Source organism: Oncorhynchus gorbuscha, linkage group LG06, assembly GCF_021184085.1.
Source record: "Oncorhynchus gorbuscha isolate QuinsamMale2020 ecotype Even-year linkage group LG06, OgorEven_v1.0, whole genome shotgun sequence".
Lineage (NCBI taxonomy): Eukaryota > Metazoa > Chordata > Actinopteri > Salmoniformes > Salmonidae > Oncorhynchus > Oncorhynchus gorbuscha.
In genome coordinates, this window is record NC_060178.1 from 21681600 (window position 1) to 21699340 (window position 17741).

Here is a 17741-nt window from a genome sequence, read left to right on the forward strand (position 1 = left end):
ACTACTGCCATGTTAGGGCAGATTTGCTTAGAGAAAGTGGGTTGTCGTGATCACCTCCTGTTCCTGAAAAGAAGTAATCAGTTAACAGGAAGTCTGATTAGAGAAAAAGATAACAAGGGGTGATTCCACGCCAAGAAGGCCAACAAAATATATTTTTTACATTTATGGAACCAGGGGCACACTTCAATACACAGACATAATTTACAAAAAGAATCATTTATGTTTAGTGAGTCTGCCAGATTCAGCGGCAGTAGGGATGACTAGGGATGCTCTCTTGATAAGTGTGTGAATTGGACCATTTTCCTGTCCTGCTAAGCATTGAAAATGTAACAAGTACTTTTTGGTGTCAGGGAAAATGTATGGAGCAAAAAGTACATTGTTTTAATTAGGAATGTAGTGGAGTAGAAGTAAAAGTTGTCCAAAATATAAATAGTAAAGTAAAGTACAGATACCCCAAAAATCTACTTAAGTAGTACTTTAAAGCATTTTTACTTGACGTTGCACTATGCAGAAGTCACTTCGCCATTTACTGGTTGCTAAAACTCTAATACTTTTACTCATTTCCATTTATGTGACAAAATAAGCTAATATAGTGTCGAGAATCATTGTACGATCTAAACCGCTGTGAAATATATGTTCCATTCCCAAAAATATTGTTGTTTCAGCTGTTTGAAGCTGCTGTACAAAACTGAAAGTAAAAGACTCAAAAACAAATCTTAAGAATGGAAAGCATAGAATTAGGGCACATAACAGATATACCGCTTCTTAGACTTGCTTTCAAGTAAAATGATAGATCTATAACTCACATTTCTATCATCCAAAATGTTACATATTGCTTTGACAATTATCATATATACACTTAATTGGAAGGAAGAATGTTTGATAAGCATTGTACATTTGTATCACAAACCATTTGAAACCTATACATGCCTCCTGTAAGACCCTATGACCTTTGAACCGTACACGATACTGACAATTCATTTTCTTCATATTTATTTATTCAACATTAAATATATGAATATCTCAAAAGCACTCTTTTGGATTTTGTTCATTTTTAGACATATGGTTTCAAACAAGTACATACAATTTCCAGAGTGGGTGCTCTGCTACTCTTGTAGTTATGATGATACATTTTACGAGTACCACCAACACAGTGAATGAGGAAATTGATTCAAAGGGAACTCTCTCTGCTGGTGATTTGCTGAATGTGATTGGTTAATGACCTATTATATCCATTTCTATGTATAAAATGGGTCATATCATTAAAAGTAGCAGAGCACCCACTCTGGAAATGTGACTTGTTTGAAGAGTATATTGTTCCAAGCAATATGTCTAAAAAATAAGCTAAATTAAAAAGGTTTATTTTGAGATATTCATATTAATATTTGTAATGTTGAATAAATGAATGTGACATGTTTTTCCTTCAGAATCTAGACATACTCCATATTTGAGAGATGTTGTCTGTATCATGAATAGTTCCTAGATCATAGGGTCTTACAGGAGGCATGAATAGGTCTAAAAATGGCCTAAAATGGCCACGTTCATCCTTATTTTCAAAACAATGGATTGCGATACAAATGTAAAAAGCATATCAAACATACATCCTCCCAATTACATTTCTATATGAGAATTGGCAGAACAATTTGACATACTAAACATATTTTTGGGTCTTCCTGGCCATGCAATTGCCCTCAGATGAATGGTAGTTCACTCATGTAGATTTCTATACTTTGCAAAACAGGCGGACCGCAGGTTAACAGCACCATCAAGGTGAGCAAAGACAATTGATGTTCTTATGGTGACAACAGATGAAGCAATATAGATTAATCTTTTTGAGGGAAAAAGCAGAAGATACTTGTCCTCAGGAGAGTTTACTATGTTGAGTTTACTGTAGTGAGAAACCAGTGGAAACCAGCCTTTTCGAGGAGCTCAACTTTAATGAGCCAGCAGAGAGATAGGGGAGGTTTTAATATAAATAAATTTAGTCAAATGTCCGATTAGTAAAAATTGACATTAAGTGCTTGTAAACATTGTGCTACAGTCCATCAAAAAAAGTATTGTCCCATCTTTGAGCTATTCTTCTTCTTCTTCATCTTATTTTACATGTAATCTGTTGTTGGTTAGAATGGTGCTGGAGAGGATGGCTGCCGTTTTACGTGCTGCTCACCAACTATGCTATTTTGTTACTTTTTTAGCATTGTTTGTAACTTTTATTTTTGTACTTATTTTGTACATAATGTTGCTGCTACTGTCTCTACTGTCTCTTATGGCCGAAAATAACTTCCGGACATCAGAACAGCGATTACTCACCTCAACCTGGAAGACGATTTTTTCTTTATCGAATCCTACGCAAAGGATAAACTGCTTTCTCGGGAACGGGCCCAATTCCCTGTCATTTGCTAAAGAAAAGACAGGGAAAAAGGGGACAGAGGTCGGGCTGCGTTCTGAGAATTCATAGGCAAGTGAGTAAACCCCCACCGCCATCCATTCTATTGGCCAAGGTGCAATCATTGGAAAATAAAATGGATGATCTACGATCAAGATTATCCTACCAACGGGACATTAAAAACTGTAATATCTTATGTTACACCGAGTCGTAGCTGAAAGACGACACAGATAATAAAGAGCTGTTGGGATTTTCCATGCATCGGCAGGACATAGAAGCTACGTCTGGTAAGATGAGGGGTGAGGGTGTGTGTCTATTTGTCAATAACAGCTGGTGCACAATGTCTAATATTAAAGAAGTCTCGAGGTATTGCTCGCCTGAAATTGGGTACCTTGTGATAAGCTGTAGACCATACAATCTACCAAGAAATTTCTCATCTATATTGTTCGTAACCGTCTATTTACCACCACAAACCGACGCTGGCACTAAGACCGCACTCAAAAAGCTGTATAAGACCACAAGCAAACAAGACAATGCTCATCCAGAAGTGGCGCTCCTAGTGGCTGGGGACTTTACTGCAGGTAAACTTAAATCCGTTTTGCCTAATTTCCACCAGAATGTCACATGTGCAATCAGAGGAAAAATCTATGGACCACCTTTACTCCACACACAGTGATGCATACAAAGCACTCTCCTACCCTCAATTTGGCAAATCTGACGATAATTCTATCCTCCTGATTCTTGCTTACAAGCAACAACTAAAGCACCAGTGACTCGCTCAATACAGAAGTGGTCAGATGACGCAAATGCTACGCTACAGGACTGTTTTGCTAGCACAGATTGGAATATGTTCCGGTATTCATCCAATGGCATTGAGGCGTATACCCCCTCAGTCATCAGCTTCATAAATAAGTGCATCGACAACGTCGTCCCCACAGTGACCGTACGTACATATCCCAACCAGAAGCCATGGATTACAGGCAACATCCGCATCAAGCTAAAGGCTAGTGCTGTCGATTTCAATGAGCGGAACACCATTCAGGACACTTGTAAGAAATCCTTCAGATGAACCATCAAACAGGCACAGTCAATACAGGATTAAGATTGAATCCTACTACACCGGCTCTGGCGCTCGTAGGATGTGGCAGGGCTTGAAAACTATTGTGGACTACAAAGGGAAATCCAGCCGCAAATTGCCCAGTGATGCGAGCCTACCAGACGAGCTTAATGCCTTTTATGCTCGAGAAAAGCAACACTGAAGCATGCATGAGAGCACCAGCTGTTCCGGACAACTGTGTGATAATGCTCTCGGTAGCCGATGTGAGCAAGACCTTTAAACAGGGCAACATTCACAAAGCCAGAGGGCCAGACAGATAACCAGGACATGTACTCAAAGCCCCTATCCCTGATTGAGTCTCTAATACCTACATGTTTCGAGCAGACCATCATAGTCCCTTGTGCCCAAGGAAGTGAAGGTAACCTGCCTAAATGATTACCTTTGAAAGGCTGGTCATGGCTCACATCAACAGTATCATTACGGATACCCTAGACCCACTCCAATTTGCATACCGCCCCAACTGACGCAATCTCAATGCCCTTTCCCACCTGGACAAAAGGAACACCTATGTGAGAATGCTGTTCATTGACTACAGCTCAGCGTTCAACACCATAGTGCCCATAAAGCTCATCCCTAAGCTAAGGACCCTAGGACTAATCACCTCCCTCTGCAACTTCATCCTGGACCTCCTGACGGGCTGCTCCTAGGTAGTAAGGGAAAGCAACAAGACCACTGCCACACTGATCCTCAACACTGGGTCCCCTCAGTTGTGTGTGCTTAATCCCATCCTGTACTCCCTGTTCACCCACGACTGCGTGGCCAAACACGAATCCAACACCATCATTAAGTTTGCTGATGACACAACATTGGTAGGCCTGATCACCAACAATGATGAGGCAGCCTATGGGGAGGAGGTCAGAGATCTGGCATTGCGGAGCCAGGACAAAAACCTCTTACTCAATGTGAGCAAGACAAAGGAGCTGATCGTGGACTACAGGAAAAGGCAGGCCGAACATGCCCCCATTAACATTGACGGGGCTGTAATGGAGTGGGTCGAGAGTTTCAAGTTCCTTGGTGTTCACATCACCAACTAACTGTCATGGTCCAAACACACCAAGACAGACATGAAGAGGGCACAACAACATATTTTCACCCCCAGGAGACTGAAAAGATAGTCCCCAGATTCTCAAAAAGTTATACAGCTGCACCATCGAGAGCATCACCGCCTGGTATGGCAACTGCTCAGCATCTGACCGGAAGGTGCTACAGAGTGTAGTGCGTACGACCGAGTACATCACTGGGGCCAAGCTTCCTGCCATCTAGGACCTATATACCAGGCAGTGTCAGAGGAAAGCCCAGAAAATTGTCAAAGATTTCAGTCACCCAAGTCATAGACTGTTCTTTCTGCTTCCACACGGAAAGCGGTACTGGAGCGCCAAGTCTAGGACCAATAGGCTCCTTCATAGCTTCTACCCCCGAGCCATAAGCCTGCTGAACAATTAATCAAATGGCCACCGGACTTTTTACATTGACACCCCTCAATTTGTTTTTTACACTGATGCCACTCGCTGTTTATTATCTATGCATAGTCACTTCACCCCTAACTACATGTACAAATTATCTTGACTAACTGGTACCCCCTGTATAAAGCCTAGTTATTGTTATTTTATTGTGTTACTCTTTATTATTTTTTACTTTAGTTTATTTGGTAAATATTTTTTTAACACTTTCTTGAACTGCACTGTTGGTTAAGGGCTTGTAAGTAAGCATTTCACGGTAAGGTCTACAACTGTTTTATTCGGTGCATGTGACAAATAAAGTTATATTTGATATTAATGTAATTTTTTTGTGGCATTAGTTTATTTGCCTTGTAATCATGGCCTTAAACACTAGATAAAGTTCTGGCCTTTGCCTTCCCAAATAAAAAAAAAATTACTTGGACCTCAGTCATATAAACAACCCTCTTTTGATTCTGCCCGATTCTCTCAGCACTGGTCCGTTTATGCCTGGGAATGCTTGTATAAGTCAGACTCGTGTATGACTTGTCCATGTCTGTGGGTATATGTTCCTGCATGTGACTTGTCCATGTCTGTGGGTATATGTGTCATGTTTTGTCATATATTGTCTTGTCCTTGTGCTTTCCCTTCTGTTCGTTTCCCCCTGCTGGTCTTATTAGGTTCGTTCCCTTTTTCTATCCCTCTCTCTCCCCCTCCCTCTCTCTCTTCTCTCTATCGTTCTGTTCCTGCTCCCAGCTGTTCCTCATTCTCCTAACTCACTCATTTACTCTTTTCACACCTGTCCCCTATTTTGCCCTCTGATTAGAGTCCCTATTTCTCCCCTTGTTTTCCGCTTCTGTCCTTGTCAGATCCTTGTATGATGTTGGCTGTTCTGTGTCCTTGTCTCGCCCTGTCGTGTTTTGTCTCCTTCAGATGCTGCGTGTGAGCAGGTGTCTTAGTCTGCTACGGTCGGTGCCTTCCCGAAGCAACCTGCAGTCAATGGTCGAGTCTCCAGTCTGTCCTCGTTACTACGAGTGGATTTAAGTTTTTTCCTGTTTTGTTTTCTTCTTGATTTTTCCAGGATTATTACTTTTGTCATATACTGGAATAAAGACTCTGTTTTCGTTAAGTCGCTTTTGGGTCCTCATTCACCAGCATAACAATATGTTCCTGCGTGTGACTTGTCCATGTCTGTGGGTATATGTTCCTGCGTGTGACTTGTCCATGTCTGTGGGTATATGTTCCTGCGTGTGACTTGTCCATGTCTGTGGGTATACGTTTCTGCGTGTGACTTGTCCATGTCTGTGGGTATATGTTCCTGCGTGTGACTTGTCCATGTCTGTGGGTATAAGTTCCTGCGTGTGACTTGTCCATGTCTGTGGGTATAAGTTCCTGCGTGTGACTTGTCCATGTCTGTGGGTATAAGTTCCTGCGTGTGACTTGTCCATGTCTGTGGGTGTCCCCGCAACTACAGGCGTGTATCAGTATATGTCTATTCGTACTGTAGCTCGTTTGACTATATCGGCTATACAGTAGTTGCACAGAACTATAATTATAACTTAAGAGTGGCTTCAATGAGCCAATTATGGATATTAAAATACATCCCATCTGCGTCTCTCGAGGAAAAAAATATTTTGGCCGTTTACACTATGTCTGTCGTCTGCTGTTGTATAGGCTGAGGTCAGAGGGTGATAAAGAGGCTTCGGAATGCTCAAGTGTTCCAGTGTGTGTCGCTCCAGACGGTTCCTGTCTCATGTTCCCAAGGCCTCCTTTTTCCATATCTCACCCTGGGCCAGAAGATCAAGAGAGGGAGCAGAGAGCCCCCTCACCCTGAGCCTGGAGCCTAAGAAAGGGCTTACCTCACCCACCAGCTAAACACAGGCCAGACTCAATTACACTCCTGACTTATTACTGTGCAGTGGTATGTTTCAGGCTAAGCATCGCAAACTCTTACACAACTTCATCACTGCACATCAACGCAACTGCTTGGGTATTTGGCTTTGTTTCAGCAATGCTCATTGGGTTGGACAAGCAAACAACGCTTTTGGGGAGTTTGTTGAATGAGCCTCCGATCTTGTTTGTCTGTATTTGAAGAGAGAGGGGGAGAGTTGTGTGTGTGTGTGTGTGTGTGTGTGTGTGTGTGTGTGTGTGTGTGTGTGTGTGTGTGTGTGTGTGTGTGTGTGTGTGTGTGTGTGTGTGTGTGTGTGTGTGTGTGTGTGTGTGTGTGTGTGTGTGTGTGTGTGTGTGTGTGTGTGTGTGTGTGTGTGTGTGTGTGTAGGTGTGTGAATGGAGCAGATCCCTGGCCCCTTGGCTGCTGACATTAGAAGCCATAGTGAGTGACGCTCCACATAAAGAGCTGGGATAGAGATCTGCAGAGGTAGCAGGCAGTATCTCTGCTGCGCCAGCAACAAGAACAAGACAGGCAGACCATGAGGCAGGGCTCCCCAAAGCTCTCTGGCACCACAGGCAAGCCTACAGAACACTAAGTTAAAAACACGCTTCACATCTCATTAAGCAGCACTGCTCTGACATCTGGCCCAAACTACACCACACACTAACAGAAATGTTTCACATGTTCCCTTCCCTAAATGTTCCCATCAGAGATAAGAAATGTACACCTTTGTTCTCCACAGAGATCTGTTGTTTTGAATTTAATTGGCTTGAGAATTCCAGAGATTTGCAGAAAAGGAATTGACTATGAGAAAAAGTCAGCTTTAATAATCCATGTCATAGCCTATCAGTTTGTTTATCTATGAATTGATTTATGATGATTGACATATAAATGCTTTAGAGAGAAATATGTTTTAATTTACAATTTAACAATGCCCAAACAACAATCAAATGATCTTAGCTACTGACTCTGCTTGCCATTCTTCCAGACCCTGCTCTTATCATGACAATCACAACATTTCCATCCCTCATTTTATATTTTATATTTATTTGATCAGACAGAGTTGCTTGAGCATGAACATGAGTTTGAATCCACATATTGGGCTCTATTTTCGCCTTGCGTTAAGGCGGAGCTAGTTATAAACAAACGTTAGTTTACAATAGCGTCATGTGAAAACTGGCGCACTAGCATTTTCCAGCCCTAATGCCATGTTCGGCAATTTACCCGTCTTCTATCAGCTCGCTTGCGCTCAGATGTGCGGGTGGAAATATTTGAGGTGCGTCCTAAAAAATATGAACCAAAGTGCTTATTTCAGGCAGCGCTGATGAAAATATTTAAGACCAACCAAACGCTGGTTTTAGTGGTGAAGCAGTTGGTTATGGCATGCATTTCGGGAAACGCAGCCTATCCAGCCATGACGCACACTGCCCATATGCACATGGAAAAAGAGTAACCCAATATGCTTTTGGTGCCTGTATACTTTGTATTTAGAAACATACAAACTAATGTGTTTTCCCCATTTCGTTGAACTGTAATAAAAACCAAGCATAGCCTCCCCTCCACTCAATTAAGATGGTTTTATGTCTGCCCAATGCAATCGCTAAGTAGTCATGACTGTAGATAAAGGTTTTGACTCCCGACTGCTTGGAAATACATCTTAATCACCAAAGCTTCACTAAAATGTCCAGTTTGAGAGGAGTAAAACAGTGAGCTGACATTGCCTTTTTATCTCTGTACTGTAGGCATGCCGACATTTTAGCCATGCAGGTCCCATTTTGGACGAGTGAAAAAACCCCTCCATGATGTAGGCTACGTTTCCATGCCCATCATGAAACGAGAGATGAGAACCACAGTGTATACGGGTGAACCTTGTATTTAGAAGTGATATATAACCTGTCAAAATGGCTTGTTTTCCGTTTAATACGTGTCTTTTTTTATCCGGCAGATTTATGATATCGTTACATTTTCCATGTATTTATTGTTGTTGTTTAAAAAACTAATTATGGGTTGTTTTTTGTTTAATTTTATTACAACCGAACTTATTTAGAATGATTCACCTTCCTGGTTTTATGGTGACAAAGTCCGTGGTGTGCCTGCAATGCAACATCTGGGGATGTGTGAATGTGATCTGACCTAGATGGTTCCAATTATGTTCAGTATAACGGTGAGTGGACATTCTGCCTTTCTATTCATGTTAGATATATCTAGCTACTGTGGGTGTGCGTAAAACCCTCCATAGTCGGCGTTGTTTTCATTTTATATGCCCGTGGGAGAAAGGATGGTGCCTGTAAGTGTGACATAGTCTATTTAAAACAAGTTGTTGTTTCGTTTTATTTAGAATTTGATACAAATTATTTGTTATCTTTTAGGCCTTATCAATAATTAATTTAATCTTACATATTGACAATGTTTGCCATGTCCGGGGGGGGGGGGTTAAATGCGGAAGACACATTTCAGTTGAAGGCATTCAGTTATACATCTGACGAGGAATCCCCTTTCCCTTTCCCATGCTCAGCCATAATGCAATTTGCAGTTGGCCTAGTCCCTGTATCAGTGTGAATGCTATTGAAGCCATGAAATTACATTGAACAATGTGGACTGCAAATGGGTTTAAGTTAAAGTATTTAGCAAAGATAGTTCTACATGCTGTTATTTCGTTTCGGTAAGCCATTTAACAAACTATAACGACTAACATTGGAATTGGAGTTGATTCCGAGGCAATACTTAAAAGACCAGAAGCACACAACTTGAAGCAACCACATTTCACCATGGAGCACGTTCTGATTGGCCAGTGAGAGGCCAAGCCTCGACACACCCACAACTTGCTGATTCATGAAAACCGAGCCGTTTCGCGCCAAAGCCAGAGAGTGCGCTGATAATTGGGAGTGAAAAAAGTAATATCTGACACACCTGAACCTATAGCGCTACCGCCTGCGCTTAGATTTGCCATTGCATTAGGTTTGTTAAAAAATAATCCCTTATCTAGTAGATATGACAGCGAGGGCGGTTTATCTTTGTTTTGTGGGACTTATCTTTGTGGAGCCGCATAGAGTCAGTTTCCCACATGGTTTGAAAATACAATAATAGCCATTATATGGTAGCTGTGAAGGTTTTCTTCCGGTGACAAAATGCAGCGTGGTTATTTGTAAACATCTTTAAAAAAAGATGAAAAATACGAACAGTATACAAAAACAATAAACGTGAAAACCCAAAACAGCCCTATTTTTATTTTATTTTTATAAAAAATAATTTATTATCTTCAATACCATTCATTCTTTACAACTCATAATTTTCATACATACTCAAATAATGGTATTTTAATTAAACTAATTTAACTATAGATAAACCCCAAACAAAACCTCAGGGGAGCATCTTCCCTCCCCGTCACCCTACAAAATACCTTTCCCTATCTCCCCTTCACTAATCTATCCCCTTACAAATCGAAATGACACCCAGCCCTAAACCCCCCTTCCACCTCTCCCAAGCAGCATGCTGCCCCCACTTCCTCTCCTCCCTCTTCATCCTCCCCCTCAAATCTCCTTCCACCCTCCTCACTATCCCTTCCACCCCCCAATGTCTCCCTGTCTTCACCATGTTCTGCCTTGCTTCCCACAGCCCCCGTTTAAAGAGACTCATGAGAACCCGAGCAGAAACCTGTCCCTATCCGTCCCTCTCGCTCTCCCTACACCTCTCTCTAACCTGGCCCACGTCAATACAAAATCCCCCTTACCAAACCTAACAACACCCGTGCTCTAGCCCATACTACTCCGACAAAGGCACAGTCCCAAAAGACATGGCGCCACAAGAGGATCTTGGACAGGTGGGGATTGCACCAAACTATACCGGTACATGATGGAACGTACCGGCAAGCACTTATGGAGGCTCAACCAATTCAGGTCCTTGAGCCTGTTGTCCAGACCCCGCGCCTGCACTCCCTCCCAGACCACTTCCGAGATGCCCACTACAGGCGCCGGACTCCCTGCCTTTCTGACCTCCTCGTACAGGTGCCTGTGATCTAAACCTACTCGGGCAACTTCAACCTCAGGGTGCGCACGCAGCCACTTGGCCGCATGACCAAAGTGCCACGGCAGCTGTTCCGCCCGAGGACCCGTGTTAGATCACACCATTACGCTTCTCGCCTGATACGAGAAGAACACCCGCAGGAGGTAACCGGACGGGTGTATCACTGGCTGAGCAAGCTCCATTAACAAGAAAGAAACAAACATTGTGTCCAGCTTGAGGGGGAAATGTGGTACCCCCCTACCTCCCTCCCCGATGGGACAGATCATGCGTGCCCTGGCGACCCACTCGCACCTGCCACTCCACATAAACTGAAACACAAGCCTCACTAGAGGCCTCCTCAGACAAGCCGGCAATGGGTAGATGTATGCCAAATACAAAAGAGACGGCAACACATCCACCTTTAGGACCAGGACTTTGCCCATAAAAGACAAATACCTAGCCTTCCACATTGCTAGCTTCCTCTGTACCACTGCGATACGCATGTTCTAGTTTAGCGTCGCTGAGCCGGAGGTCTCAAAATGGACCCCGAGAATCCTCAGGGCCCCCTCACAGAGAGATAACCCCCCAGGCACATCCGTTCTACCGCGCCATCTTCTGAAAAACTTGACGGAAGACTTTGCATGGTTCAGAACTGCTCCCGACGCTCGGGTGAAATCCCCAAAGATGGCAAGGGACCTTGTCAGGCACGAGTCCTTGCACAGCAGCAAGGAAGTGTCGTCGGCGTACTGCGTCATCTTAACACGCAGCCCACCACTTCCAGGGATCAATAAGCCTTCCACCCCTGTGTCTGCCCTAATGGCAGCCCCCAGAGGCTCCATGTACAGAACGAAGAGGAGAGCCGAGAGTGGGCACCCCTGCCTGACCCCAGACGAGAGGTCAAAAACCTCACCCAAGTGACTATTTACACTAACTCGGCACCCTGCTCCGACATATAATGTACGAATCCATCCTATGAACTTCTCCCCAAATCCTAATCGACCTAACACTCTGAATAAAAAGGATCTATTCACGCGATCAAAGGCTTTCGCCTGATCTAGCGCTGCTACCATTAAAGGCAGTCCTCTATCCTCAACCCAAGCGATGGAGTCCCTGATTAACTGTAGGTTCCATCTAATAGAGCAGCCCTCTACCCCGCACGTCTGATCCTCATGGACGACGTAGGAAAGGGCTGTGCGCAACCGGTCTGCTAAAACCTTTGCAAGTAGCTTGTAATCTACACACAGCATGGTCAACGGCCGCCAGTTGCCACAGTCTGTTACTTCCCCCTTCTTATATAAAACTGACAGCACACCAACAGCCATTGATCCCCCGGGACCCCGTCTCAAGGATGGCCTTCAAGACTTCGAGGACCACTGGTCCAAGTATACCCCAAAACATGAGATAAAACTCAGCCGGCAGCCCATCCATCCCAGGCACCTTCCCTTTTCCCATCCTCATAAGAGCGCTCTCAACCTCTTCTAGTGAAATCTGGGCCTCCATCACTTCTCTAATGTCCTCCGGCAAAACCGCCTGGACAAGTGTTCTACAAACACATTTCCCTGCTCTACATCTATTTCCCTTTCCTTAAATAAACCTTGGAAATGATCAGTTGTCACCCTGACCATATCCTCTGGTTCTCTAACTATACTACCATTTTCTTCCCTAACGCCATGCATTATTCCTACTCTGTCTGGCCCTAACCGACTTAAAGAACATAGCAGAACAAGTCTCATTATGTTCTAGAAAGCCACTATGCGCACGCTCCAGGAAAGCTCGAGCCTTCCACTCCTGCAACTCCCTGAGCTACGCCTTTAGGGTTGCGGATCTCTCCCAGTCAAACGACCCGCCGAGGTTGCCTGCCTCGTACTCGAGTTCAATTAACCTTTGGATACGATCCACCTCCCTCCTCTCCTCCCTTTTTTTCCTCTTGCAATACCCTATTATAAAATCCCTAATCCTCACCACTCTAACACCCCCTCGCACATGGACCGGAGGCCTTCAAGCCTCCAAAAGAAACCATAAAACCCGTCAACAAAAGCCTGCTCCTCCAGCACATCCCAATCTAACTTCCAGTACCCCCTACCAAAGAGGCAGTCTGGCGACCCCACCTGCAGGAGCACCCCGTCGTGATCCGAAAACAGAACAGGCAACAGCCGCCCAGACAACTTACCCAAAGACCTGGGTACAAAAATATAGTCGAGCCTCCGCTCAACCCCCCTGGAGTTGCGCCATGTAGGACCGGCCATTTTCGGAGTAGTGTGCAGACCACCATCTACCAGACCATGGCAAGCCATTAGCCCGGCAATGGCGCCTGCACTGCTATCCCCCCCTATTCCTAAATCTGTATTAAAATCCCCCCTATCACTAATTTCCTATTTGTGACACACAGGGGCGTCAGACAGTCAACCATCTCCCTCCTGTCTGCCACCACCTGTGGCCCATACACCACCACTAATCTAAATTTACAATCCCTTATTGTGACATCCACCCCTATAACCCTCCCCTGCATTACCACAAAATAATCCTCCACTTTTACCTCCCTGTGCCCACACAAAATCCCAACCCCGATGAGTGCACCCCCCCAATACCCTAAACCGACTCTCCCTTGTCCCACTCCTTCTTAAACCTACTAACATCCCCTCCATCCCTCAGGTGAACCTCCTGTAAAAAACAAAAATCAAACCCCACACCCTCCAAATAACTAAAAACCGCCCTCCTCTTAACAAAATCCCTTAAACCCCTTACATTTAAACTAACAAAAGTAAAATTAGACCCCATGAAAGAATAAAATAAAAACATGTAATAAACTCAAATTCTAAACCCAGACAGAAAAAAAAAAACAGGAGACTTACCCGATGCTCCCCTGCTCCATATCTACCGGTGAGACCACCATCCGTACTCCCGACATCCCCCTCTTCCTCCATCTCACCAACCCAGGATGCAGGAATAGTGTTTGGCTCGGGGTGCCCTGAACCCTGGGTCTATCCCCACAATCCTCCCCTCTCCCGTGCTGCAGCTGGATTGGAAAAAAATTGGGGAGGCTGAGTCCCCAAACAAAAAACTCCCCACCTCCTCCTGTACCCAGTCCTGAGTCTTGTTAGGTGTGTCCCCACCCAACAGAAGTTGAGGGCCTGGGGAAACCAGCAGCAACCCAGAGGTTTCTCCCACCCCCATCACTCTCTTGGCCATCCCCTCCCTCTCACTGTCGGCCAATCACACCCTCCCCTTCATTCTCTTCTTTGGTGATGGCGGCAGTGGAGAGATACCACCCCCCCCCCGCCAGCTCCTCCACCATACCCCTCATCTCTTCCACCAGGGCACTTTCCCCCCAGTCCACTTGCTCTTCCACCGTCTCCTTCTCCAACACTCCTCCCTCGCTTTCTTCTCTCTCATGCTCCTCCACTCGGTTGCCTTCTTCCGCCACTTTTCCTGTTTCTCCTACTCCCGTGCCTTCCATTTCCTTCTCTCTTCCATCCGCCGCTTCTTGCTCCTCCTCCTTCCTTGCGGCCTTCCCCTCTGGACCTGTACTCTGGTCATGAGGTGTGCTTCCTTCCCCTCCTCTTCTTCCCCCATCCCCCGCTCCTGCTCCCCCCAGGCGCAGACGCATATGACCTCTGACGAGCCGGGCACCCCGCCACAGGTGTGCTGATGAACCACACCCGTGGCACACCTTAGGCTTGTCACAATCCCTCGCCTCGTGTTCCTCAGATCCACAAAATCTGCATTTTCTTGTGCTGCACGAAGCCAATATGTGGCCGTAGGCCATACAGCGCCTGCAAAATGGGGGCTGACGTGCATAAAACAACGTCCCCCTGTTAGCCCCTAGGGAGAACATAGCAGGAGGATGGAGGTAGCCACCATGTCCCTTTGGGTCCTCCCTGAGGAGTGCCTGGAAGCCTCTCCTCCCATTTCAAATTCCGAGGGAGTCTTTGAGGTGCCTTGCTGAGGAGACGTTATCCATGTATCTCCCCAGAAAGGCCCTCACCTCTTCGTCCTTAACGTATGGGTTGTAAATGTTGACAGTTACAACCCTAAAGTTGTTCTTCGCCAGGCTTGTTATTTCATAGTGGCTCATCGGCCTCTCACCTCTCACTGCTCTTGCCCTTCTCAGGATATCATCGTGTTTCTCCTCTGTATATAGTGCCACGTCGTATGCTCCCTCCAACGAGTTGCCTTGGAAACAAAACACGTCCTTCACCGTCAGCTTTAGAATCCCCATCAATATTATCCTTCCAAAAGTTTCCCGTCCTAAAGGCTCCAACTCCTTTTCCTTCCAAGCAAACCAAATCGTGTTGGCCAGCCCAATCCCAGGGACCGACCGTGTTGATGTATTTTGCACCATCTCCGCAAGGAGAATGGCGCTCTTTCTCTTCTCTTCCAAAACAAGGAAAAAAGAAAAACCAAAGTGACTGAGCCTATCTGGTGACAACTAACACAGAGACAGGAACAATCACCCACGAAACACTCAAAGAATATGGCTGCCTAAATATGGTTCCCAATCAGAGACAACGATAAACACCTGCCTCTGATTGAGAACCACTCCAGGCAACCATAGACTTTCCTAGACTACACCACAATCCCATAACCTACAAAAAAAATAAGACAAAACACACCACATAAATAACCCATGTCACACCCTGGCCTGACCAAAATAATAAAGGTGCGGACTCCCGGCCGCACAACCAAAACCCATAGGGGAGGGTCCGGATAGGAGTCTGTCCACGGTGGCGGCTCCGGCGCGGGACGTGGACCCCACTCCAACATAGTCCGCTTACATCGCGTCCTTAGATTGGCGACCCTCGCCGCCGACCTTGGCCTAGTAACCCTAACAAAGTGGTCACTGAGGGGAGACTCCGACAGTAGCCTACATAATTTGTAAAACCTTATTGTAAGTGTCAAGGCTTGGAATTCTACCGTGTAACCAAGGTGTGTTTTATATGACTAATTTCACTGGTTTTATATGCGTCTCCTGTGGGATCATGTAGGTGTTGATGGCATAGGATGGAGTCGCTAAGGCATCTGGGTGGCACATGACCCTCCAGCGGTGCGTGTATGCGGCCAGGTGCCTGGTGCTTACTCGTTGTGGCCCACCTGTGTTTATGAGAGTAGGATAGCATGGCAGCAGTTGTTGTTGAAATTACAGTGCCCAGCACCTTGCACATGCATGTGTGTTGGTGTCTATACTTGTAGTCACATGTCAGTACTCTTGGAGTACAGAGGTCTCATCCTCAGTGCAAGATGAGAAACATATGCAGTGAGCACAGCGCTGCCCTGTCATCACTAGTTACCACAATCACAAAGCCATAATGGCTAAACCTGCCTAATTCTACAATTTCTCTTCTTAAAATCAAACCTATCCCTAATCTTAAACCTAACCACACTGTTAACCATATGCCTAACCTTAACCTTAAACTATTAAGACCAAAAAACACATTTTTATTTTAATTAATTTTTAAGATATACTCTTAGAAAAAAGGGTTCCGAATATGTCCCCATAGGAACTTTTTTTGGTTACAGGTAGAACCCATTTTTGTTCCAGGTAAAACCATTCTGGGTTCCATGTAGAACCCTCTTTGGAAAGAGTTCTACATTGAACCCAAAAAGTTTCTACCTGTAACCAAATGCGTTCTACCTGTGACCAAAAAAAGGTTATTCAAAGGGTTCTCCTATTGGGACAGCTGAAGAACCCTTTTAGGTTCTAGATAGTACCTTTTTCCTAAGAGGGGATATGTGACACACAAATATGTAATATTTTGTATGTTTAGTTGATCTTTTATGGAGACATCCCTTGTATCATTTTCTAGGCCTCCCAGGTATTTGCATCGAAAGTCTGCTGTCCCCACTTTCTTCAAGAGGTCCACCATTGTTCCTGTATCCAAGAAAGCAAAGATAACTGAACTTAATGACTAAGGCCGCGTAGCACTCACTTCTGTCATCATGAAGTGCTTTGAGAGGCTAGTCAAGGACCATATCACCTCTGACACCCTAGACCCACTTCAATTTGCATACTGCCCCAATAGATCCACAGACTATGCAATCTCCATCACACTGCCCACTGCCCTATCCCATCTGGACTAGAGGAATACCTATGTCAAAATGCTGTTGACTACAGCTCAGCCTTCAAGACTACAGTACCCTCAAAGCCCTGGGTCTGTGTCTGAACCCCACCCTGTGCAACTGGATCCTCGACTTCCTGACGGGCCGTCCCCACAAGTGGAGAAGGTAGGAAACAACACCTCTACTATGCTGATCCTCAACACAGGGGCCCCACAAATCAAATCAAATCAAAATCATATTTATTTATATAGCCCTTCGTACATCAGCTGATATCTCAAAGTGCTGTACAGAAACCCAGCCTAAAACCCCAAACAGCAAGCAATGCAGGTGTAGAAGCACGGTGGCTAGGAAAAACTCACCAGAAAGGCCAAAACCTAGGAAGAAACCTAGAGAGGAACCAGGCTATGTGGGGTGGCCAGTCCTCTTCTGGCTGTGCCGGGTGGAGATTATAACAGAACATGGCCAAGATGCTCAAATGTTCATAAATGACCAGCATGGTCGAATAATAATAAGGCAGATCAGTTGAAACTGGAGCAGCAGCACAGCCAGGTGGACTGGGGAAGGCAAGGAGTCATCATGTCAGGTAGTCCTGGGGCATGGTCCTAGGGCTCAGGTCCTCCGAGAGAGAGAAAGAAAGAGAGAAAGAGAGAATTAGAGACACAAGGGTGTGTGCTCAGCCCCCTCCTGTACTCCCTGTTCTCCCATGACTGCGTGGCCATGCACGCCTCCAACTCAGTCATCAAGTTTACAGAAAACACAACAGTAGTAGGCCTGATTACCTACAATGACGAGACATCTTACAGGGAGGAGGTGAGGGCCCTGGCAGAGTTGTGCCAGGAAAATAACCTCTCC